Here is a 26,414-nt window from a genome sequence, read left to right as displayed (position 1 = left end):
AAACTTTATAAAGTATGGGTTTTAATAGGAAACCTGAGACAGACCAAGTACAGTAACTCACTTACATCTTCACATGAGTAAATAGTTAATCTGGTGTTCAAAATCGGATCTTATCTGACCACAGTTCTTTTCCATATGCAAGATTAACTAATATGTATAGGTATCGTCACCTCTCTCTCTCTCTTTCTCTGTTCAAACATGTACTCACATGTTTTTCATGGTCATATATAATCTGTTAATAATACATGTGATTTTATTAGTGCCCAAGATATTGAATATTGTTTATTGTTCCCAAATAATATGAGTTTGTATTTACATATAACAGAGGGGTTTTCATATTTAAAAATTAATACATATGGTGTGAATTTTTCAAATCAAAATTGAAAAAATTAACATATTTTTCTGAATCAAACAATATTTTGCATGCACTCTCCTAAATCAAGAATGGATTATTGGTCAAGAAGGAAAAAAAAATCATAATGAGGTTTACTTTCGTATCTGATTGCTAAGTGCATCTATAACATGTGAGACACTGAAGGTTTGGTAATAAGTCAGAAAAAGTATCTGTACTTCACTACTTATAGTCATTGATTAGTTAAGCAAAAAATTATTCATTTCTTAGTGTGTTCCAGGACATGGAAACAAATAATATCCTTATAAGATGCAAAATGTTGGGTTAAAAGTTACGACAGAGGATTAGAGAACATAGAAAAGGACACAGACTTGTGTGGGTCAGCAGTGAAAGGTATTTGGGGTAGCTTTCCTAGAGAAGATTTGTTGTAAACTACATTTTTAAATTAGAGTAGGAGACAGCCAAGTGGGCAAGAGTAAGAGGGTGATTCCAGGCAGGCAGCCACCAGCAGCTACAGAAAATTGGAAGTATTGGTTTTGCTAAAACACAGAATGCAAATGGGAGTCTGGTTGAAGGTGAGCCTGAACAAATAAGCATGAGTGAGATTGCTAAGGGAGATCTATGCTTCACAAAAAGCCTGCTGTAGAGCCATGCACTTAGGGAACCACTGAAGGGTTTAACTTATAAGGGGGAAGGAGAAGAGAGTTGCCACCATCAGATTACGTTACCTCTGTGGAGACTGGACAGTGGGGTGGGGGGTCTAAGAGACAGGGAGACTGCAGGCAGTGAGACCAAGTAAGAAGCAATACTTTTAGCTCAGTTGAAGGCAAGGCCATTGGTGATAGATACAGAGCAAATGCAAAATTCAGAAGAGTATCTGGGTTTCTGACTCAGGTGACTGAGTATCAGATATTTTTCAGAAACAACTTTGAGAAAGTAAGAAAAAACAAGTTTGGAGGTGAAAGATCACATGTCATTTTTTACCCCCATTGAGCCAGACGTGTCTGTTTAAGTTTGATATTAATCAAAAGCAACCCGAGTGAAGACCTTAGGCTCTGGTAATTTATTTTGGAGATGATACCAAGAAGGACAAGTGAGTGCATGGGGAGAATGGAGAATGAAATGTTGGAAGTGTGATAAAGGATGCTTTTATGAGTGAGTTTCCATTGGGAGTTACTGAGCTCAGTCCCACTGGGAGCTTTAAAGAAATCAGGTAGAACACCAGTGTCATAGAGCTCACTTAGAATTGTCCCACTGGGCTAATGGAAGCTGGAACATTTGTCCACCAATTTTCCTCCCTTTGTGTTTGAGGATTGCCCTTGGGTGCATAAAATCCCAGTACTTCTGGGCGGCCTAGAGCAGTAAAATTGAGAAATGTGGAGGCTTAAGGTGGGAATCTAGCAGTGCGTGCACATACTGGCCACCAAAGCTTCAAGTGAACTTAGAGGTTCTGAGGCTAAGAGGTTATGTGGCTGGGCAGCAACAGGATCTGCTGCAGTACTTACGGAGTACCCAGGTGGAGATATTCCCTAATCCAGTAAGAGAGAGTTACACAGCCCTAAAGTTAAAGAGAGTGATTCAGACTAGTTACACAGATGGGGAATTTGTCAGGCTACGTGCTAATTAAAACTGCAAAGTTCCTGAGATCATCCCAAATAAGCCAAAAGAAAAAGAATGAGACAGATTTTCAGAGTTATACCCCATATCAAGTTTTCGGCTGAGGAAACAGTGTCTACAAAGGAGATGAGAAGAAATGATCAGAGGTAAGAGGAGACGCAAGTTAAAACCAGGGTGCTTAGCAGGTAGCAGTTTATAAAGAGGAGTCATGAAAAACTGTCAAGTATGGGTGGAGAAACCCAGTAAGATGAAGACAGAATTGGGCAAAAAGGATGTCACTTGTGACCTTTCCTAGAGCAGTTTTGATGGAGTTTTCCTGAGGATAGACTCTGGTGACAGTGCGATACAGAAGATATTAGAGAAAAGGACAGGGAAGGCAAGTGTGCACGATCCTTGTGAGGAGCTTGGCTGTGAAGGCAAAGAAAGGTCCTAAGGAGGGATGGTGGCTATGACGGTATGCAGGGAACCTTTTGTTATTTACATGGGGGAGAAGTTTGATCATGTTTATACATTGGAAAGAAAGAAGTCCTGATTAGCAGAGACTCCAGACAATCCTTAATCCTGCACTACCTTTGTTTAGTAGTCTAATCATACTTTCTCCATATCAATATAAGGGACTACGGACTGGAAATAGGCGATTCTAAACAGTCCTTTAGCCCTTGACCCTATCGCACTGTTACTGGACGTGGGCAGAAGTAGGTATTCCGAGGTGGCAACTAGGTCAAAGGTCATTTACATTTGGATTTTGATATAGAATTGGAATGTGCTTGTATTTGTATTTGAATTTTAGTGTCAGGTTAGAAATTAGAGTTCAATCAAAAAAAAAAGTCAAAAGGCACGCTGTAAAACTGATTTTGGCTAAGCTGTGAAGGGGCCCAAATTTTAATTATTAACCATGTTCAGTGTTTGTCTATTCTGTCCTTAGGAGTAGACCAGTCTCTAATCCTGATCTTGGCATCAGCCTCATTTATGTAATGCTCTTGCAAACCTTTAGCAACACAAAAAAACTACTTATGTCTTTACATTTCAGAGGTCTCTGTTGTGGAACCTGGTATTTCCCCCAAATAGATAATAATTCAACTCAACAACAAACCTTGATTGAACGCTTATTTTGCTGTATCCAAACTGAGTTTTAAAGCATTGAAATTTGAATCAGAAAATCTTGGGTTGGAATAACCCTTGGTATTAATCAGGGTCAGACAGGTAACAGAAAACAGGTTACACAGTAACTTGAACAGGGAACGTTTAATACAAATAAATATTAAGTAATTACTGGGAATTGATTTTTAAGAGGAAATAGAAGAGAACTCCAAAGAATTCCCTAGAACCAAGGGATAGTACCCAGGGAAGGAATTGACTTGGAAAGTGAGGGACTCTACCCAAGGCTGGGATTCAAACCTGTTTGGAAAGAGTATGTCTCCAGAGCATGAGATGACAAAGAAGTTTGCTGGGTTGACCCAAACCAGAGCTAGTATGTAGTCAGTGGGCTCAAGCTTGTGTGAAGGGAATCTTGGAGTGGGATGATGACAAAATTCATGGGGAGGTAACCTGTGGGGGCTGCTATTGAATTTTCTGGGAAGCTAGAGGGGATTGCCTGTTGGACTCACTGGGAAGCTAGCTACAGTAGGGGCCACTGAATTTAGGGAAACCAGCTTGGGCTCCAGAAAGCTGCCCATGGATTTGGCACCCAGGTTGGACTTGGCACTGGAGCACCCACTGAACTTGTCAGAAGGCACCTGTAGAGGGTGCTGCTAAAATTTATTGGGGGGGTGGGGAACAGACGAGGTGAACCCCACCAGGCATCCCACAGGCCAACCCAGAGCCACGGGAGCAAGAAGTAAAAACACACTGAACAGAGAAAACTTTACCTCCCCCAGTGTCACTCCAGCACCCTTTATTGACAAAGCTTAGCATCCTGCCAGCTGGCAAAGAGAGAAATATTCCAGTATCACCAACATGAATGTTAAAAGACAATAAACACATCCATCTACAACCCATTGGCTCTGTACCCTTGGGAAATATTTTCAAGCTTCCATTTCCTCTTCTGTGATGACAGATCCTATTTCATAAGATTCTCCTGAGCAATATATAAAATACTGCCTGGAAAGTGTTTTTATTTTTACTAGGTTGTATGCTGTAGTATCTACCCTCAAAGCAGTGTATGTGTGTGTATGCGTGCATGCGTGTGTGCTACCAGGGCAGGGATAGACAAACATATACATATATTCCAATGTGAAAAACAATGAAATGTACACACCTCCATTATTTAAATAAAATTCAGAAGACTGATGAAAGGACTTTTATCATTCCAAAGGTCTTAAAATTGGAAGGAATTTTTCATTCTACTTCAGTAATCAATTAAACAGAGCGCTATAGTAACAATAAATAAACTTGAAACCACTATTAGCCCTGGCTATGCTTCTATAAGATATCTAGCCAATAATAACCTGAGAGTAATTTGGCAATGTAAATAAAGCATATTTGGTGCTTTAGAGCTTTGATGAAAACCACATCATGTTAGAGATAATATCCTTCTCAAATTCTGTTCTGCTAGTCTTTAGTATGCCAATGTGACTTTAAAAATAAGATGTTGAATTAAAAGGATGAGTAGACAGGGTTTTCCTAGTTCTCAGGGTATAATCTGAGTACTTTGATCAATTCCAGACTATCTAGGTAATAGAGAAATATCTAGTACTTTGTTAGCTAAATCAATCGTTTGGACGTTCCCACTGAATATTCAGTTGAAAAGACTGGTGTTTTGATGCAATGCAGATGCAGCCTTGGGATAATTATCTAAGAGTCTGGGGAAATAAAATAATTACAGTAACAGAGTTTTAAAATTGATTTCATTTTTAAAAAAATCTATGTTGTATATTGGATTGTTATAGTCAAAAATTCTGAATTTTTTTAAGCCATAAATTTCTTGATTTTTTTTTTTGGCTAAAGAAAAACAGTTTTTCCATTAATAAACAAGTGCCCTTTCTCTTGAATATGAGCCTTAGCCCATTTTCTTCTCGATTAAAATGCCTATGTCAAAGGTTTTTTTTTTTTTTTTTTTTAATTGCCTAACTGATGTTTCCTGTAGGGGCAATTATGTAGAACAAAGGTAACATTCAGTTGCCTGTTAGATCAATCAAACAGCCAGAGATTTTATTGCCTATGAATATTTAAAAGAGATTTGCTAGATCCTGTTCCTAATTTCAGAGTGTGAGTTTGCATTCAGATAAGTGATAAATTATTTCCATTCCTTGAAAAGGCATCTTTCACTCTTCATAATCATATGGCACTACATTTTCTACTCACAGTAATGATTTGAGAGATGGTTAGCAAACCAGGAAACAGCTCCAAAAATTGTACCAAATAATCTAATTTTTCCAACTTATTACAGAGTAACCAAGCTACAGACGATTTGTTAGCGATACAGCAAAATGTATAATAATAGCAATAATAGTATAATTGTTACAAAGGCCCAGGCACTGCTCCAAGTGTCTGACATGCATTTTCTCATTTGTTCTCACAGCAACCTTATGTTATAAGGACTTCTATTGTACATTCCTATTTTATAGAAATGGATAGGGTATCAAAGGCCACAACGCTAGTATGCTTAGACCCAGGTCTCTGCTCTTGGAGCCTGGGCACATACTGGTTGACCATGCTGCCTTCAATCTCAGTGATCTTTTCCTTATATTAAAAATAAAAGCTGCTTGGTAAGAAGTGAATATTGCAAGTAACTAGTTTCCCAATTTCTAAGGAAAGCTTACAGTATGAGTTTAAAAATATTAGGGATGACTAATTTTATAAAAAGCATTTTAGAGCTTTAAATATTAAAATCACATGTATTTAGAAGTCCAAAGCCTTTAACAGTTCTCTTGATTAGTGATTATTTCATCTTTCTTGTGTATTGTGAATGCCCCCATTTCTGGTCTTCTCAAAGTCATGTATAAGTTTTTTTCACGTGACATTAAATAGCAGACAGTAAAAGAGAAGAAGCAAAATCTAAATTGGTTGATTCTGTTTAGTAGTAACGCTCATGATAGGCAGCTTGAGGGACTCATGAATTGCTCCAGTAATTAGAATTTTGAATTGGTCACTGAGTGTCACATCTACCTTAGCATAGATAGGGAAGAATAGACAAATATTGACTGAAGGAAAACTGTAAAGTAATCCAGGAAAACAAGTGACTGTATATCAGTCTTGAGGTCAGAATTATTATTGGAAAGCCATTTATCTATAAAAGAATATCTTTATGATTTTGTCAATGTGTTTACTTCTTAGAAAATATCAATGTATAATATAAATAGTAAAAGCTACAATTTACTGAGTGCATTTTTATGTCAGTCCTCGTGCTAAGCAATTATAAACAGTGTTAAATTTAATCCCCACATTATTTTTATGAGGTAGATTTGATTAACTCCACATATGTTGAGAAGGGGCTGACTTCCATTCCCAAGGATGAGGCAGACTCAGTTTTCTAAAATGCCCTCTTCAAAGCACCAAGATGCTGGGAAATTTCCAACAAATACAGTTTTAAATGTTTTCTCTCTTGCAAGGAAGTGGGTAAACCTTTAAAGGCCAGGACAAAGAAAAAAATGCAGATGAAACAAAAGTCATAGAACTAATACAACTATGAGCACTGACCCTTGTATTGCCTTAGTGCTAAAAGCTAATGCTAGAAACCCAGAGTTTGGTTAAATTAAGCCATTTGATACAGTAGAAATCTGAGCCTCAGGCTCAAGCAAATGGGGGAGGTGAACAGAGATTCTATGTAAAACAAGGGTTATAGCTTCAGTACAATGATGGACGGGGGTATTCTGTCTGTGAAATGTCCTAATATAAAAATATGTCTATCTCTCTTCCCACTCTAAGTATAAAATTAAAAGTAAGAATAATTATAATCATCTCACCTGAAAATGTGTAACCGTAGGCCTGTTCTTGTGAGAGTCGCTTATTTGAGTGTGTATTACCAGTAAGCGTCAAGGTATCCCTAAGACAAGAGATTAAGTTAAAGTAGCTCCAGGTTGGTAGCACCCTAGCACTAGTGAGAGGTGAATCCAAATTCTTAGAAAGAAAAGCACCTTAGTATTCTCACAAACTAAATTTTGTGAAATTTGAGCTCACGATAAACCCCACAAGCACAAGAAAACAAGCCATCATGAAGCAAAGTAATCACATGCAACACAGTGAATTTAGATCACCTCCTCTACAATATCAGGTACTAGAATTGCCAGGTAATTAATATAAGTAGGTGAAATGTTAAAGAAAGAAATGAAAGTGAGAATCAAATGAAGAAACAAGACACTAAAAGTTGATGAGGAAGATTTGAAAAACAGATCAAAATATGAGTACTAAAATTAAAATTATCACTCTAAAAATTGGAAAAAATAATGGCTGTGTTCAGTGTATATTAAACAGTTGAAACAAATGAGTTATGAGGAAATTGAAATATAAGGAATGTGGTACCAAAACCTAAGGAGGTAGACAGTATGAACAGGAAGGCAAAATATATATTGGGAGTAGGTCGTGAATGTCTAACTTATGGCTAATGGGAGACTCTGAGGCAAGAATAAAGAAAATGGATAGGCGGGAATATGTGAAGGATACTGAGGAATAACTTGCAGAGCCAACCTACTTAACCAGGAAGCACAATGTATAACAGGCAGCATAAATAAATAGAAATCCACGCTTAGACATTTCACAGTGAAACTGTAGAATTCCAAAAACAAAGACAAATTTACATTAGCAACCAGAGAGGAGAGACAGATCATTTTTGAAGGAATGAAACTTAGACTGACATTAGACTTTTTAACTACAACAAAAGAATCAGAAAAAAAATTGGAAAAATGTTTTCAAGATATTGAGAAAAAAATACCACCATCCCAGAGTTCTGAACCTAGCAAAATTGCAAGGGCAAATTAGACATTTTCAGAGAAACAGAAATTGAGATTTTTACCTCAGCAGATCCTTTCTAAAGCAAAGAAATTCCAAAAGGAAGATCTGAGATGCCCTGAGGTAAAGAGACATGAGAGAGATAATTCTTCCAGATACGTGAGGATACAGCAAGAAGGAGACCATTTGCAAACTAGAAAGAGGGCCCTCACCAGACACTGAATCTGCAGATACCTTGATCTTGAACTTCTCAGCCTCTAGAACTGTGAGAAATAATGTATGCTGTTTAAGCCTCCTGATCTATGGTATTTTGTTATAGAAGCCCAAGCTGATTAAGACAGGCTGAAAAATACGGCTAGAAAATATTCTTACTAAAATTTGACAAAAATGGTACAAGAAGGAAAGATGTACAGATGGCCAAAGGCACATGAAAAAATGCTCATCATTGCTAATCATCAGAGAAATGCAAATCAAAACGACAATGAAATATTACCTCACACCTGTCAAAATAGGTGTCATCAAAATGTATACAGATAACAAATGTTGGTGAGGATGTGAAGAAAAGGGCACCCTAGTACACTGTAGGTTTGTAAATTGGTGCAGCCACTATGGAAAACAGTATGAGGTTCCTAAAAAGACTAAAACTAGAACTACCATATGATCCAGCAATTCCATTCCTGGGTATACATCTGAAAAAAACAAAAACATTAACTTGAAGAGATACATGCACCCCAGTCTTCATAGCAGCATTATTTATAATAGCCAAGATATGGAAGCAGCCCAAGTGTCCATCAACAGAGAATGAATACAAAAAATATGTATTTATGGATGTATATGTGTGTGTGTGTGTAGACACACACAATGGAATATTACACATTAAAAAAGAATGGAATTCTGCCATTTCCAACAATGTGGATGGACCTAAAGAGTGTTATGCTTAGTGAAATAACTAAGATAAAGACAAATACTCTATGTTATTACTTATATGTTTATCTCAGGAATCTAAAAAATAAAATGAACAAATATATATAACAAAAAAGAAACCGATTCACAGGTATAGAGAGCAAACTAGTGGTTACCAGTGAGGGGAGGGGTGATAGAAGGGTATGGGGTTAAGAGATACAAACTACTATGTATAAAATAAGAAATAAGAAACAAGGATATATTGTACAGCACAGGAAAATATAGCCATTATTTTGTAATAACTTTAAATGGAGTATAATCTATAAAAATATTGAGTCACTATGTTGTACACATGAAACTAATATAATGTTGTAAAACAACTATACTTCAATTTTTAAAATTGATGAAAATGGTACAAGAAGCAAAGTCCTATGCCAGTCTCACTCATAAACACATAAGAAAGAATTCTGAAACAAATTTTGCCTAACTAGATCCAGTTGTAAGCGAAATAGTTTTAAGCTTCATGCTGTCTTTTCTTTCTTCACTCACTCCTTTGGATATTTTATGCAGTGTTGTGGCTTTAAATATTCTTTACATGCTAATGGATTCTCAAAATATTATCTCTAATACAGACCTCTGCCCTAAACTCCAGAACTGTATATCCACCCTTCTGTTATGTCTCTATGTGGATATTTAGTAAGCAGCTCAAACATAACATACTCAGATTCGAGCTCCTATCAAACCTACCCAACAGTTTCTCCATTCTCGTTCATGTCAACTCATTCTTTAAATTTCTCAGGCCAGAAACTTAAGGTAATCTTGGGCTCTTCTCTTTCTTCACCATTCTCTCTCCAGCAGATCAGAAAGGTGGTCTTAGCAGATCTAACTGTGGTCTGGCAGGCAATAAGAGGTATATAAGCCACTCATATTTTTTATGAGCAAGGTTATTTATTTATTTATTTTTGCGATACGCGGGGCCTCTCACCGTTGTGGCCTCTCCCGTTGCGGAGCACGGGCTCCGGACGCGCAGGCTCAGCAGCCATGGCTCACGGGCCTAGCCGCTCCGCGGCATGTGGGATCTTCCCGGACCGGGGCACGAACCCGTGTCCCCTGCATCAGCAGGCGGACTCTCAGCCACTGCGCCACCAGGGAAGCCCGAGCGAGGTTATTTTTTGTAGCTCTTTATACTTGGTGTGTCCTTAAGGAAAAAAATATCAAATGTCTTGGCCTCTGTCTATAAATCTGCTGTCACCATAAAGAGATGATATTAAGCTTATGCTCCAAATGATTACAGAAGGCATATTTTTTTTTACATGCTGTCTCTTCACCTGTTTTACTGCTAAGGTTTAAGTATAATTTTTAGCAAAACTATTAGGCCAATGAAAATACATCTATGTATTAAATTACTGATCAGATTATTTTTATGGACTAAGATTTTTGACATGTCTAATTTTAATGAAAAGTAGATAAAGTTACCATAGGTAAAGAGTATCAGTAAAATGTTACTAACTTCTGAATTTTCTTTAAAATGATAGAGTTAATGAACTTAGAATTAGCCGAGTTCTAATAGTTAACTTCCTTTTTGGCATATAAAAATACTTAAAATAATTTTTATTTCTCTTCTTCCTACATTGTTCATACATAAACTGCAGAACCTAGTACTTGTAAAAGTAGTCTCTACCGGCTGGATTTGTTTGCTCAACTCCCATTTACTCCTTCATTTATTAATTATAGTTGTCTTGTTCAGTTGCTAGAGGGGCAACTGTGAGATTAAATTGGCGTAAAAGAAGAAATTGACAGTGGTAAAGTAAAGGCAGTAAATGTAAATTATTCTTCAACATGTTTGGTAACAAGAAACGGTAATTGTGTGATGGAATGGAGGTGGTAACTAATACTAGGGTGGTAATCATTTTGCAATTTATAAATGTGTCAAATCAATACCTCGTACACCTTAAACTTACACCATGTTATGTGTCAAATATATGTCAATAAAGCAGGAAAAAAAATTAACATGTGTTTGATAATGAAAAAATATGTTTGATGATGAAAAAGGAGAGAGAAGGGCCAGTTTCATGAGTAATAGGATAGAGGTAATTTTACACCTCATTGACTGTCAGAACAGTGAAGATTTAAGCCTGTTTGTAATCTGGGGGAAGATCCAATAGAGATATGTTCTTAATATGTAAGAGCAAGGTCTTACAGGAGAGGATACCTGAGCAAAAATGGAAGGATGAACTTCGGGAGTGAAAAAAGAGAATTGAGATAATATGAAGATAATTTCAGGTGAAATTAGGAAGACTGAGAAAATTTACTCATGAGAGACTCCATACCTGAGAGGGAGCTAACTCTTCTTTAGGATGTCTTAGGTTGGTGGCATGAAGAAGTGGGGGTGGGAGAATAGAGGACCAGTGCCTTTGAGAAAGTGAGAGTGGAAAGCATTTGGAATAGGAGCTCTTCTGTCGTAGAGAGGAATTCAAAATAAGCAGAAGTGTTAACGAACAGTACAGTAGACTCAGCAGTAGTAAGTAAAACAGTTTGCAGTGGAAAGTCAGTTATGTACCTTTCTCCCATAGTTTCCAGCAAAATAATCATCTTATTCTCAACCATACACATACAATCATGTGGACAATCAAAAGAAAAGGGACTTTAATTTCCATTATCTCCAGTTAATGTATACAATATCCCTAGGATGTATTTGATTATATCCCGAAACAACTAAGACTGGTCTTTGGAGTCTTATCTTCCAATTATACTCATATTTGGAAGTCATTCATTTTGTATTCATATTTCCTCCACCAGTATGTCACTGTGTCCTGGTGCATCTAATTTGAATTTCATGTTTTTAAAAAAAATTATTTCTTGAACTTATCCAATTTTGTTTGGTTTCTTATTTCAACCTTATAGCTATTGGCCACTTTCCCCAAATTATTGTAATCAGGATCAGCTACTTAATTTTTAGGGCCAATAGAAGAGGAGATGCAGGTTCCTTGTTCAAAAATTAAGAATTTCAGGAGAATGACAGCAAAACATGAAACCAAGCTTGAGTTCTTATAAGCATGGAGTACTGCATGACTGCACAGGCTGCCAGCCCATGATGCCAGCCCCAATTGTTATTTTATATATTCGGTTAATTTTACACCTAAATTGGTTTTGAATATATGCAGGAGTTACAGAACTTAGACTCATTTCTACAGAACATCATTATTTAAAAAGATTTCAGTGAAGGGCTTCCCTGGTGGCGCAGTGGTTGAGAGTCCGCCTGCCGATGCAGGGGACGCGGGTTCGTGCCCCGGTCCGGGAAGATCCCACATGCCGCGGAGCGGCTAGGCCCGTGGTCCATGGCCGCTGAGCCTGCGCGTCCGGAGCCTGTTGCTCCGCAACGGGAGAGGCCCCAACAGTGAGAGGCCCGCGTATCGCAAACAAACAAACAAACAAAAAAGATTTCAGTGAAGATGATCGACCAATGCTAACTGCTTTAGTATTTTGAAAGGTAGAATTTTAATCTAATTCTTAGAGTGTTAACTATGGATGTAGTTTGTAGGATTACATTTTTCACATTTTAAATTTGATGCTTTCTTTCCTTACTTTGGAAGAAAGGTTATTGGATATCTTGAATTTTGACTTTCCTAGGTAAATGCTCTGTGTTAAAACTGTCATCTTTATGTAAAAAATGCACCGCAAGAAGACTGTTAGGCCAAACATCTGTGCTCAAGGTGACTTTATTTTTGAGCTGAGTGGTGGACTATGCAACTTGCTCTCATAATAATTTTAATTGAATAATTGGTCAAGAGTGATTAGATTTTGAAGGAAAAACTCACCTATGTAATATTTACACACAGATAATAAAGCCAATAGCCCAGCCCTCTTTAATGTAAGAAAAGTAGACAAGACAGTATTTAATTTTTTTTTAAATTAGAAAAGTTTTGCTCCTCTATCTTCTCTATCTTCTTTTGTAATATAAGAAATATGTATCTATTTGTTTCTGCCCCTGGTTCTTGACACATAGCTCCTAAAACCCTTGTAAATAGAGATGGTAGGAAGAACATTTGTTCTGGTATTTAATCTTTGACCTCAGTTGCTGACACAGAAATCCTAAGACCTTTGTAGTTTCCTAAGTGATAGGAGCATCTGACACTGAACTCCTTGGAATTTACCGGGTGATAGGCATATCTTTTGTTCTAATGAGGTGGCTCTTGGTGCGCTCCTAGATGGGGCTGGTCACTGGAGAGACCAAGCCAAAATTAGAAGCTTGGATCTTTCATGCCTACCCCCCCCCCCATTCTCTGGAGACGGGAGAGGGACTGGAAATGGAGTTGATAATTGGTGACACATATGTGATAAAGCCCCCATTAAAAATCCCAATAGTATGGAGTTCAGAAAACATCCAGGTTTGTGGACACATCAACACTGGGAGGGTGACATGCTCCAGCTTCACAGAGACAGAAGCTCTTGTGCTTTGGACCCTTCCAGACATTGCCCTATATACCTCTTCAGAGGATTCATCTGAATCCTTTCTTTTCCTTCTAGCTTTATTGAGACATAATTGACCCACAGTTTAAGGTGTACTGCATAATGATTTGACTTACATATATCATGAAATGATAATCACAATATGTTTAGTGAACATCCATCATCTCATATAGATACAAAATTAAAGAAACAAAAAAATTTCCTTGTGATAAGAACTCTTAGGCTTTATTCTCTTAACAACTTTCATATATAGCATACAACAGTGTTAATTATATTTATCATACTGTTCATTATGTCCCTAGAACTTATTTATCTTATCCTTGTGAGTTTGTACCTTTTGACTACCTTTATCCAATTCCTCCTCCTCCAACCCCCTACCTCTGGTAGCCACAAATCTGATCTCTTCTGATATGAGTTTGCTTTTGAAGTATAATTGATCTACAGCACTGTGTTAGTGCCTGTTACACAACATAGTGATTCGATATTTTTTTTTCTTTTGTAGGGATTTTTACATTCTTAAAGAAATTTATTGAAGTATAGTTGATTTACAGTGTGTTTAATTTCTGCTGTACAGCATAGTGACTCAGTTATACATATGTATAACTTCTTCATATTCTTTTCCATTATGGTTTATTACAGGATATTGAATATAGTTCCCTGTGCTATACAGTAGGACCTTGTTGTTTATCCATTCTATATATAGTAGTTTGCATCTACTAACCCCAAACTCCCAATCTATACATTTCAATATGGTCACCACGATAAGTCTAGTTATATGTCTCCACACAAAGATATTACATAGTAATTGACTATATTCCCCACACTGTACATTTCATACCAGTGACTCATTTATTTTGCAACTGGAAGTTTGTACCTCTAAACATCCCTCACCTGTTTCTTTCCACTTCTAAACCGCTCTCCTGCTATATCTTCTTTTATTATCTGAGAAAGGTTGTCTTTCTTTTCCTACCATCAGTTATGTGAGTTACCTTGATTCTTGTGTTTAATAATATTTTAAGATTCATCTTGTATTTTGGTTTAATTACACTCTGTTTGTTAGATACAGAAACTGAAATATTATATAACTTTCACAAGAACAAAGGACAATGGTAAATGTTTTTCATTCTTATTTTAATGATCAGGAATCATAGATATTTATTTTTTATTTTTGTCAGTAGTGATTCCATCATTATCTTTAAATATAATTTACCCTACTTTAGTAAATAGTGTTTCCTGGGCCATTTACATTAACATTTCTGAAATGTTTATATAAGACAGTAGTTAAATTTTTCTTCTGTGTTTATACCAATTAGAGCATATTAGCTCTTCTGGTCTAGACACAAAGGGATACGCCAACATATATACACACATATATAGTTGTGTATATATTTATATATGCATGCATATAAACATATTTATACTTGCATTTATTTTTATACCTAATTAAGTGTAAGTATTATATATTCACACTAGACAAATTGTTTTTACTTTGGTAGAGCATTAAAATCTTTATGAATGAGGGTGATTACGAATATATATTTATGTATTTTTGTAATAACTTTTTTTTAACATCTGTATTCGAGTATAATTGCTTTACAATGGTGTGTTAGTTTCTGCTTTATAACAAAATGAATCAGCTATACATATACATATATCCCCACATCTCCTCCCTCTTGCGTCTGCCTCACACCCTCCCAATCCCACCCCCTAGGTGGTCACAAAGCACCAAGCTGATCTCCCTGTGCTATGCAGCTGTTTCCCACTAGCTATCTGTTTTACATTTGTTACTATATATAAGTCCATGCCACTCTCTCACTTCACCCCAGCTTAGCCTTCCCCCTCCCCATGTCCTCAAGTCCATTCTCTAAGTCTGTGTCTTTATTCCTGTCCTGACCCAAGGCTCTTCAGAACCATTTTCTTTTAGCTTCCATATAAATGTGTTAGCATATGGTGTTTGTTTTTCTCTTTGTGACTTACATCACTCTGTATGACAGTCTCTAGGTCCATCCACCTCACTACAAATAACTCAATTTCGTTTCTTTTTATGGCTGAGTAATATTCCATTGTATATATGTGCCACATCTTCTTTATGCATTCATCTGTCGATGGAGACGTAGGTTGCTTCCATGTCCTGGCTGTTGTAAATAGAGCTGCAATGAACATTTTGGTACATGACTCTTTTGGAGTTATGGTTTTCTCAGGGTCTATGCCCAGTAGTGGGATTGCTGGGTAGTATGGTAGTTCTATTTGTAGTTTTTTAAGGAACCTCCATACTGTTCTCTATAGTGGCTGTATCAATTTATATTCCCACCAACGGTACAAGAGTGTTCCCTTTTCTCCTCACCCTCTCCAGCATTTATTGTTTGTAGATTTTTTGATGATGGCCATTCTGACTGGCGCGAGGTGATACCTCATTGTAGTTTTGATTTGCATTTCTTTAATGATTAATGATGTTGAGCATCCTTTCATGTTTTGTTGGCAATCTGTATATCTTCTTTAGAGAAATGTCTATTTAGGTCTTCTACCCATTTTTGGATTAGCTTGTTTGTTTTTTTTGATATTGAGCTGCATGAGCTGCTTGTATATTTTGGAGATTAATCCTTTGTTAGTTGCTTCATTAGCAAATATTTTCTCCCGTTGTGAGGATTGTCTTTTTGTCTTGTTTATGGTTTCCTTTGCTATGCAAAAGGTTTTAAGTTTCATTAGGTCCCACTTGTTTATTTTTGTTTTAATTTCCATTTCTCTAGGAGGTGGGTCAAAAAGAATCTTGCTGTGATTTATGTCATAGAGTGTTCTGCCTATGGTTTCCTCTAAGAGTTTGATGGTGTCTGGCTTTACATTTAGGTCTTTAATCCATTTGGAGTTTATTTTTGTGTATGGTGTTAGGGAGTGTTCTAATTACATTCTTTTACATGTAGCTGTCCAGTTTTCCCAACACCACTTATTGAAGAGGATGTCTTTTCTCCACTGTATATTTTTGCCTCCTTTATGAAAGATAAGGTGACCATTTATGCGTGGGTTTATCTCTGGGCTTTCTATCCTGTTCCATTGATATATATTTCTGTTTTGCTGCCAGTACCATACTGTCTTGGTTACTGTCGCTTTGTAGTATAGTCTGAAGTCAGGGAGCGTGATTCCTCCAGCTCTGTTTTTCTTGCTCAAGATTGCTTTGGTTATTCGGGGTCTATTGTGTTTCCATACAAATTGTGAAATTTTTTGTTCTAGTTCTGTGAAAAATGCCAGTGGTAGTTTGATAGGGATTGCATTGAATCTGTAGATTGCTTTGGGTAGTAGAGTCATTTTCACAATGTTGATTGTTCCAATCCAAGAACATGGTATATCTCTCCATCTATTTGTATTGTCTTTAATTTCTTTCATCAGTGTCTTATAATTTTCTGCATACAGGTCTTTTGTCTCCTGAGGTAGGTTTATTCCTAGATATTTTATTCTTTTTGTTGCAATGGTAAATGGGAGTGTTTTCTTAATTTCACTTTCCAATTTTTCATTATTAGTGTATATGAATGCTAGAGATTTCTGTGCATTAATTTTGTATCTTGCTACTTTACCAAATTCATTGATTACCTCCAGTAGTTTTCTGGCAGCATCTTTAGGATTCTCTATGTATAGTCTCATGTCATCTGCAAACAGTGACAGTTTTACTTCTTCGTTTCCGAATTGGATTCCTTTTATTTCTTTTTCTTCTCAGATTTCTGTGTCTAAAACATCCAAAACTGTGTTGAATAATAGTGGTGAGAGCGGGCAACCTTGTCTTGTTCCTGATCTTAGTGGAAACAGTTTCAGTTTTTCACCATTGAGGACGATGTTGGCTGTGGGTTTTGTCATATATGGCCTTTATTATGCCAAGGAAAGTTCCCTCTATGCCCAGTTTCTGCAGGGTTTTTATCATAAATGGGTGGTGAATTTTGTCGAAAGCTTTCTCTGCATCAATTGAGATGATCATATGATTTTTCTCTTTCAATTTGTTAATATGGTGTATCACATTGATTGATTTGCATATATTGAAGAATCCTTGCATTCCTGGGATAAACCCCACTTGATCATGGTGTATGATCCTTTTAACGTGCTGTTGGATTCTGTTTGCTAGTATTTTGCTGAGGATTTTTGCATCTATGTTCATCAGTGATATTGACCTGTAGTTTCTTTCTTTGTGACATCTTTGTCTGGTTTTGGTATCAAGGTGATGGTGGCCTCATAGAATGAGTTTGGGAGCGTTCCTCCCTCTGGTATATTTTGGAAGAGTTTGAGAAGGATGGGTGTTAGCTCTTCTCTAAATGTTTGATAGAATTGGCCTGTGAAGCCATCTGGTCCTGGGCTTTTGTTTGTTGGAAGATTTTTAATCACAGTTTCAGTTTCAGTGCTTGTGATTGGTCTGGTTATATTTTCTATTTCTTCCTGCTTCAGCCATGGAAGGTTGTGCTATTCTAAGAACTTGTCCATTTCTTCCAGGTTGTCCATTTTATTGGCATAGAGTTGCTTGTAGTAATCTCTCATAATCCTTTGTATTTCTGCAGTGTCAGTTGTTACTTCTCCTTTTTTCATTTCTAATTCTATTGATTTGAGTTATCTCCCTTTTTTTCTTGATGAATCTGGCTAATGCTTTATCAATTTTGTTTATCTTCTCAAAGAATCAGCTTTTAGTTTTATTGATCTTGCTATCGTTTCCTTTGTTTCTTTTTCATTTATTTCTGTTCTGATGTTTGTGATTTCCTTCCTTCTGCTCACTTTGGGGTTTTTTTGTTCTTCTTTCTCTAATTGCTTTAGCTGTAAGGTTAGGTTGTTTATTTGAGATGTTTCTTGTTTCTTAAGGTAGGATTGTATTGCTATAAACTTCCCTCTTATAACTGCTTTTGCTGCATCCCATAGGTTTTCAGTCGTTGTGTTTTCATTGTCATTTGTTTCTAGGTATTTTTTGATTTCCTCTTTGATGTCTTCAATGACCTCTTGGTTGTTAAGTAGTGTATTGTTTAGCCTCCATGTGTTTGTATTTTTTACAGATTTTTTTCCTGTAACTCATATCTTGTCTCATAGTATTGTCGTCAGAAAAGATACTTGATATGATTTCAATTTTCTTAAATTTACCGAGGCTTCATTTGTGACCCAAGATATGGGCTATCCTGGAGAATGTTCCTTGAGCACTTGAGAAGAAAGTATATTCTTTTGTTTTTGGATGGAATGTCCTATAAGTATCAAATAAGTCCATCTTGTTTAATGTATCATTTAAAGTTTGTGTTTCCTTATTTGTTTTCATTTTGGATGATCTGTCCATTGGTGAAAGTGGGGTGTTAAAGTCCCCTACTATGATTGTGTTACTGTTGATTCCCCCTTTTATGGCTGTTAGTAATTGCCTTATGTATTGAGGTACTCCTATGTTGGGTGCATAAATATTTGCAATTGTTATATCTTCTTCTTGGACTGATCCCTTGATTATCATGTAGTGTCCTTCTTTAGCTCTTGTAATAGTCTTTATTTTAAAGTCTATTTTGTCTGATTGAGAATTGCTTCTCCAGCTTTCTTTTGATTTCCATTTGCATGGAATATCTTTTTCTATCCCCTCACTTTCAGTCTGTACGTGTCCCTAGGTCTGAAGTGGGTCTCTGGTAGACAGCATATATAGGGGTCTTGTTTTTATATCCATTCAGCCAGTCTGTGTCTTTTGGTGGGAACATTGAATCCATTTACATTTAAGGAAATTATCGATTTGTATTTTCCTATTACGATTTTCTTCATTGTTTTGGGTTTGTTATTGTAGGTCTTTTCGTTGTTTTGTGTTTCCTGCCTAGAGAAGTTCCTTTAGCATTTGTTGTAAAGCTGCTTTGGTGGTGCCGACTTCTCTTAGCTTTTGCTTGTCTGTAAAGGTTTTAATTTCTCCATCAGATCTGAATGAGATTCTTGCTGGATAGAGTAGTCTTGGTTGTAGGTTTTTCTCCTTCATCACTTTAAATACGTCCTGCCAGTCCCTTCTGGCTTGCAGAGTTTCTGCCGAAAGATCAGCTGTTAACCTTATGGGGATTCCCTTGTGTGTTATTTGTTGTTTTTCACTTGCTGCTTTTAATATTTTTTCTTTGTGTTCAGTTTTTGATAGTTTGATTAATATGTGTCTTGGCATGTTTCTCCTTGGATTTATCCTGTATAGGACTCTCTGTGCTTCCTGGAGTTGATTAACTCTTTCCTTTCCTATATTAGGGAAGCTTTCAACTATAATCTCTTGAAATATTTTCTCAGTCCCTTTCTTTTTATCTTCTTCTGGGACCCCTATAATTCGAATGTTGGTGCTTTTAATGTTTTCCAAGCGGCCTCTGAGATTGTCTTCTGTTCTTTTCAGTCTTTCTTCTTTATTCTGCTCTGCAGTAGTTATTTCCACTAATTATCATCTAGGTCACATATCTGTTCTTCTGCCTCAGTTATTTTGCTATTGATCCCTTCTGGAGAATTTTAAATTTCATTTATTGTGTTGTTCATCATTGTTTATTTGCTCTTTAGTTCTTCGAGGTCCTTGTTAAATGTTTCTTGTATTTTCTCTATTCTATTTCCAAGATTTTGGATCATCTTTTCTGTCATTATTCTGAATTCTTTTTCAGGTAGACTTCCTATTTCCTCTTCATTTGTTAGGTCTGGTGGGTTTTTATCTTGCTCCTTCATCTGCTGTGTGTTTTTCTCTCTTCTCATTTTACTTAACTTACTGTGTTTGGGGTCTCCTTTTCACAGGCTGCAGGTTCGTAGTTCCCGTTGATTCTGGTGTCTGTCCCCAGTGGCTAATGTTGGTTCAGTGGGTTGTGTGGGCTTCCTGGTGGAGGGGACTAGTGCCTGTGTTGCGGTGGATGAGGCTGCATCTTGTCTTTCTGGTGGGCAAGTCCACATCTTGTGGTGTGTTTTGGGGTGTCTGTGGCCTTATTATGATTTTAGGCAGCCTCTCTGCTAATGTATGGCATTGTGTTCCTGACTTGCCAGTTGTTTGGCATAGGGTGTCCACGTGTAGCTTGCTGGTCGTTGAGTGAAGCTGGCTCTTGGCGTTGAGATGGAGATCTCTGGGAGATTTTCGCCGTTTGATATTACATGGAGCTGGGAGGTCTCTTGTGGACCAGTGTCCTGAAGTTGGCTCTGCCATCTCAGAGTCACAGCCCTGACGCCTGGCTGGAGCACCAAGAGCCTTTCATCCACACGGCTCAGAATAAAAGGGTGAAAAAATAGAAATAGATAAATAAAATAAAGTTATTAAACTGAAAAATAAAAAAAATAATTAAGAGAAAAAAAATTTTAAGTAAAAAAACAAAAAAATGGACAGACAGAACCTTAGGACAAATGGTAAAAGCAAAGCTCTACAGACAAAATCACACACAGAAGCATATACATACACACTCAGAAAAATAGAAAAAGGGAAAAATATATATATATCTTTGCTCCCAGAATCCTCTTCCTCAATTTGGGATGATTCATTGTCTATTCAGGTATTTCAGAGATGCAGGGTACATCAAGTTGATTGTGGAGATTTAATCCGCTGCTCCTGAGGCTGCTGGGAGAGATTTCCCTTTCTCTTCTTTGTTCACACAGCTCCCGGGGTTCAGCTTTGGATTTGGACTCGCCTTTTCGTGTAGGTCGCCTGAGGGCGTCTGTTCTTCGCTCAGACAGGACGGGGTTAAAGGAGCCGCTGTTTCGGGGGCTCTGGCTCACTCAGGCTGCTGGGGGGAGGAGGGAGGGGTACGGATGCGGGGGGAGCCTGCGGCGGCAGAGGCCAGCCTGACGTTGCACCAGCCTGAGGCGCGCCGTGCGTTCTCCCGGGGAAGTTGTCCCTGGACCACGGGACCCTGGCAGTGGTGGGCTGCACAGGCTCCCAGTAGGGGAGGTGTGGATGGTGACCTGTGCTTGCACACAGGCTTCTTGGTGGCGCAGCAACAGCCTTAGCGTCTCATGCCCGTCTCTGGGGTCCGTGCTGATAGCCGCGGCTTGCACCCGTCTCTGGAGCTCCTTTAAGCAGCGCTCTTAATCTCCTCTTCTCACACACCAGGAAACAAAGAGGCAAGAAAAAGTCTCTTGTCCGTTCGGCAGCTCCAGACTTTTACCCGGACTCCCTCCTGGCTAGCTGTGGCGCCCTAGCCCCCTTCAGGCTGTGTTCACGCCGTCAGCCCCAGTCCTCTCCCTGCAATCTGACCGAAGCCCGAGCCTCAGCTCTCAGCCCCCGCCCGCTGCGGCAGGTGAGCAGACGAGCCACTCGGGCTGGTGAGTGCTGGTCGGCACCTGTCCTCTGTGCGGGAACGTCCCCGCTTTGCCCTCCGCACCCCTGTTGCTGCGCTCTCCTCTGCGGCTCCGAAGCTTCCCCTCCGCCACCGGCAGTCTCTGCCCGCGAAGGGGCTTCCTAGTGTGTGGAAAGCTTTCCTCCTTTACAGCTCCCTCCCACTGGTGCAGGTCCCGTCCCTGTTCTTTTGTCTCTGTTTATTCTTTTTTTCTTTGGTCCTACCCAGGTACATGGGGAGTTTCTTCCCTTTTGGGAGGCCTGAGGTCTTCTGCCAGCGTTCAGTGGGTCTTCTATAGGAGCAGTTCCACGTGTAGATGTATTTCTGATGTGTCTGTGGCGAGGAAGGCTATCTCCACGTCTTACTCTTCCACCATCTTGAAGGTCTCCCGATTACGAATATTTTTTTAGGAGTTTCTTGTCTTCACATTTCTTATAATTTAGTGGTTGAACTCCTTCCTCTAAAGTTAGAATAGCAAAAGGGAAAGTTACTATTTAAATGAAAAACATCTGATATTAAGACCTAAAGACTAATCACTTGCAATATTTAAATTAGTAGTATAGATTGGTAAAGTAGTCTTTTAGGAATGAATTTTTTGATAACAAAATTTTCTTTTAAATTTGTTATCTGTGTACATTTTCATAAAAATTCTTGGAGTTTTTCTCAAAGTGAGACTTTTGAAGTTAGGCTTGTCTATAACTTTTACTTCTGTCCATCACAGCTTACAACTAAAGTTTAATTCTTTTAACATAAAATATGATTCTCAAGGTAATATTCATCTGTCTTGTCCATCTTACTTTTCCACTCTAGATTCTTTTTAAACCGATTTTCTTGTCAAGCTACATATATTCTTAGGGTTGAATGATCAAAACTGTTCTTTAATATTCAGGCAAATTGTCACTAAAATTGCTTGGTGCTAGTAAAAATTACTTTCATTTTTTTTAAAAGAAAGAAATGGGAGAAGGAACAGTAAACAACTTTGCATTGTATTCTAGTATCTTAGAGCCATCCATGTATGGAATGAGGAATACAAATATTTTTCAAATTCATCAAGGTGTTTTTTAAGTCATAGAATACACATATTCATTAGGAAGTTTCCATTGAAAGTATCAAATAAAATTCAAGAAGTGCTTTATTGCCTCTGCCTTAACAACTTCGTATTGTTTTCTGATCTGCACTGAGAAGTGGCCAATTCAGTGGTACTTTGTCCTTCCCTCTTCTTTGTGGTGAGCCCAATTAATTGCATTTCTCTGTATTATTTAATTCTTATTTAAGGCAACTTTTCTTTCAAACTTCACTCTTGATAATTCTTCTCAAATCTGGCTAGTCATCAAAATCACACAGATGGAAGGGTTACAGGAACTTTAGTCTATATGTTATTCCCTCTGACTACCTTTGAATTTCTAATTTAGTAGAATTTGATTGAGCCTGAGAACTGTAGTTTGAAAAGTTCCTCTAGGTTCTGATGATTATTCAGGTTTAGAACTCTGGCCTTGACCTTTACCTGAGCATGAATTGTTTTAAGGCAGTCCGATTTCCTAATGTGCCCTGTGTCTCAGAATCATTCCCAGAGTGGACCATTAACTTTATTACATCCATCCACTGCTCTTTAGAGCTGAGTGTTCTCTTTATTCCAGAGATGAAGCTCATTTTCAACACCTGAACAATTAAACCATGCAGGGATAACAGTGGTTCTCCTTCAAGGCCACAGTTCTCTGCTGGAGTAGAATGAGCACTTTCTAGGAAATCATGCCAAACTTTTGATGGCATATAAAGGGTGTTCCCTAATATGCTACCTCTTTTTTCCTCCTGGACCACATTTTAGATGGAACAGACATTCCCTGTGGGACCAGTTTGAAAGACACTAAGCCATTCTGCATGGCTGTGGTAACCATTGGCTGTAACTTAATTTTCAGCTGTATCTGACCTAGGAGAAATGCAACAACCCTACATGTGAGGGCCTACCAACTGAGAGCTGGTTGATCCTCTCCCACTCCAAACAACTGCAGCACAATGGATTTCACCTACAGATGATAAGATACCACTGAGGGGAGAAGATAGAGGAGGAAGCTGGAAACAGTTCATGTCTATTTCATCCAGCTTAATATCTCACAAGAGCATTCAGTGACAGACATCCCTGGTCTCTAACAAGGAATTAAGTGTAATATACCACTTTGCCAGTATTTATCTGTTCCCCATGCCTATATCAACACACATGAGTCTTCTTTCTGTGCTCCCAGGCTACTGCTCAATAAGTTTACAGCATATTTGGCAAGTAAAAGCAAAAGCAGCTGTTTTCTACATCTTGTTCCTGCTGTTTAAGGTGTGCATCCCAGCCAAATGAATCATATCACAGCCAAAGACCCCGGCAGGAGTTCCTTGCTACAAATCTGTATCCTTTTCTATCTCATCTACTTGAAGAACAAAAGATTTGCAAGCCTTGTAATAATCTTCAGACACAATAGTGCAGCTATTTACTGAGCTATGCCTGAGGTAATTTTTAGTAAAGTGTGGATAAGTAGTGTGGCAGGAAGCCATAAACACACTCTGTCTTGCACTTTGACTTCTCCAAAACCACGGCAATCATCCGAAGTATTTGTGATCAATAAGTATTGTTAATCTTCATGCATATGGAAAGGATGAAAAAGGATCAGTCATCCCAGACATCCCAGGAGAGAGAGGTATTTTTCCAGTTTCTCAGATACCACATCTAGTTGGCACCAATCTGAGTATAATTTAACCCTACTGGTGATTGACCTTAGAGGTCAACAGAGTCTAGAGCATTTTATTTCAAGGGAAGCTGAACACTGGCTTCAGACTATGATGGGCCTACATCACAGTAAAAGAGATCCAGCAGAGATCACTAATGTACATCAGAAAAGCATCATCTCTGGTTATTGAGGCTATATTTGAGACTACTGCCTGAAGACTGAAAACTGTTTTACTCGTAGCCAAACCTTGTAGCCATCCTTAGCTGCTCTGTAAATGGGGCTGTGAAGGATGTACTTCCCACACATCATGTGAAGTCCCGGAGACCAGAAACTCTGTGCAGGCTTTATCCTGAAAGTCTGAATTCCTGAATGGAGAGTTCGACTAACCCCAAGAGGTCTTCCACTCTGAGGTTGCTGTCACCTGACTGTGTCCAAGGGAAATCACAGCCCGTATCTGAGGAATACCAAGTTGCCAGTTCATTTACATGACAATAACACGTTGATACAACTTGATACAACTGCCAGTCTATCTGCAGTTGGTCTCAGTAGGTTCTCCCTCAGCATTGGCGTAATTACCTCCCCACCTCAGCTTGGAAGCACGACCTACAGTTTTTCTAATTGGGACACCTTGCCTCCCCCTACCTATACGTGCATTAGGGGAGAGTTGCTGCATTTGTAGCTTTCTGGGACAACAGAAGCAATTGCCAGAAATCAACTAAGTTTTTCAGTGGCTACATTCCTACTTTTGTAGGATTGCCACTCATTGCTTCATGCTACAACTTGATTTTACTGCAAGATTTGGATTTTTACTCTTATATACACTCTATGTTAGCGGCCCCCACCGTTTTTGGCACCAGAGACCAGTTTCATGGAAGACACTTGTTCCGGGGCAGAGGCGGGGATATGGTTCAGGCAGTTATGTGAGCGATGGGGAGCGGCAGGTGAAGCTTTGCTCACTCACCCACTGCTCACCTCCTGCTGTGCAGCCCGGTTCCTAACAGGCCGTGGGTCTGCAGCCCCGGGGGTTGGGGACACTTGCTCTATATGTTACTTAAACTTGTGGTCTTAATCCTGACCCAGCTTATCCCTAGACTCTGATTCTGTCTCATTCTGTATCAGGAGAAATTTTCTATGATAGTTTAATTATTTACAGTATCTATAAATTATTAATTGCCTAAAGTCTAGAGCAGTATTATGAGCACATGTACAATCAGAGAGCACCTTGGCATTGGTTCAGAGAAGCTTTACTGACCAGGGGGGCTTCTGAAGTTACCTTGAAAAGACTGGGGTTAGATGAACTCTGTAGATTCCTGCTAGATTTACTGTATTATACTTCCATCACTTTCTTTTTGAAGCTGAAACAATACATCAGTTTGCTCCTGTCAGGGCAGAAGACCAATTTCATTTGTCTACCCATGAAGATGAATGGATGCAGCAAAAATCCAGAAATGTCTTAGATATATTACTGTACAGCTCATTGACCATTCTATCAATGCTTGACTTGAAAGTCATGGCTATCTGATGTCAAGTTCCATTGATAACGTTATTCCTAAACATTACTTTCAAGTATGCTTCCCTCAGAGGTCACAGAAGAACTTCGGTGACCTGCAAAGACCTAAAACAGATGAAGTTCCAATTAACCATGACACCAGTGGTTTTAACGTTTATAATCTTTTCCTGTAAAGGAAATTATAGGGAGCTCCATGCACATGGTTTGGGGGTTTTCCTGACCAGTGGGGTTAAACCAAGTGACATTAACAAAAATAAATCTAGAGGCCCTTGTAAATAATGTAATATTCTTTTATATTTAAAAACTCTGTTGAGAGTCCGCCTGCCAATGCAGGGGACACGAGTTCGTGCCCCAGTCCAGGAAGATCCCACATGCCACGGAGCGGCTGGGCCCATGAGCCATGGCCGCTGAGCCTGCGCCTCCGGAGCCTGTGCTCTGCAACGGGAGAGGCCACAACAGTAAGAGGTCCGCATACCGCAAAAAAAAAAAAAAAAAGACTGTATACAAATACGTGTGCACATCTATGTAATTATTTATAGCCTCTCAAGCACATTAACAACTATGCCACAAAAAGCAATTGTGCCAGAACGCCTTATGAGTTAAACCTAAAGTGGGTTAAAGCAACAATTTTTATTTATTTGGTCTTTCTTGTCCAAGGAACACTGTGTAGGCCCTTGTTTCTTTAGGAAAAAGTAGGACATACTTACTTGAAAACA

The 26,414-nt window shown here is 38.4% G+C and overlaps 1 protein-coding gene across 1 annotated transcript in view; it reads left to right on the top strand.

Moving 5' to 3' along the window:
• DMD (dystrophin) overlaps positions 1–26,414 on the top strand; it is a 2,035,184-nt gene that overhangs the window by 682,348 nt on the left and 1,326,422 nt on the right. The gene's annotated exons all lie outside the window — the stretch shown is intronic.

This window comes from Phocoena phocoena, chromosome X, assembly GCF_963924675.1.
Source record: "Phocoena phocoena chromosome X, mPhoPho1.1, whole genome shotgun sequence".
Classification (NCBI taxonomy): Eukaryota; Metazoa; Chordata; class Mammalia; order Artiodactyla; family Phocoenidae; genus Phocoena; species Phocoena phocoena.
The sequence above is the reverse complement of the archived record's forward strand: the minus strand, read 5'-3'. Positions and strand labels throughout refer to the sequence as shown.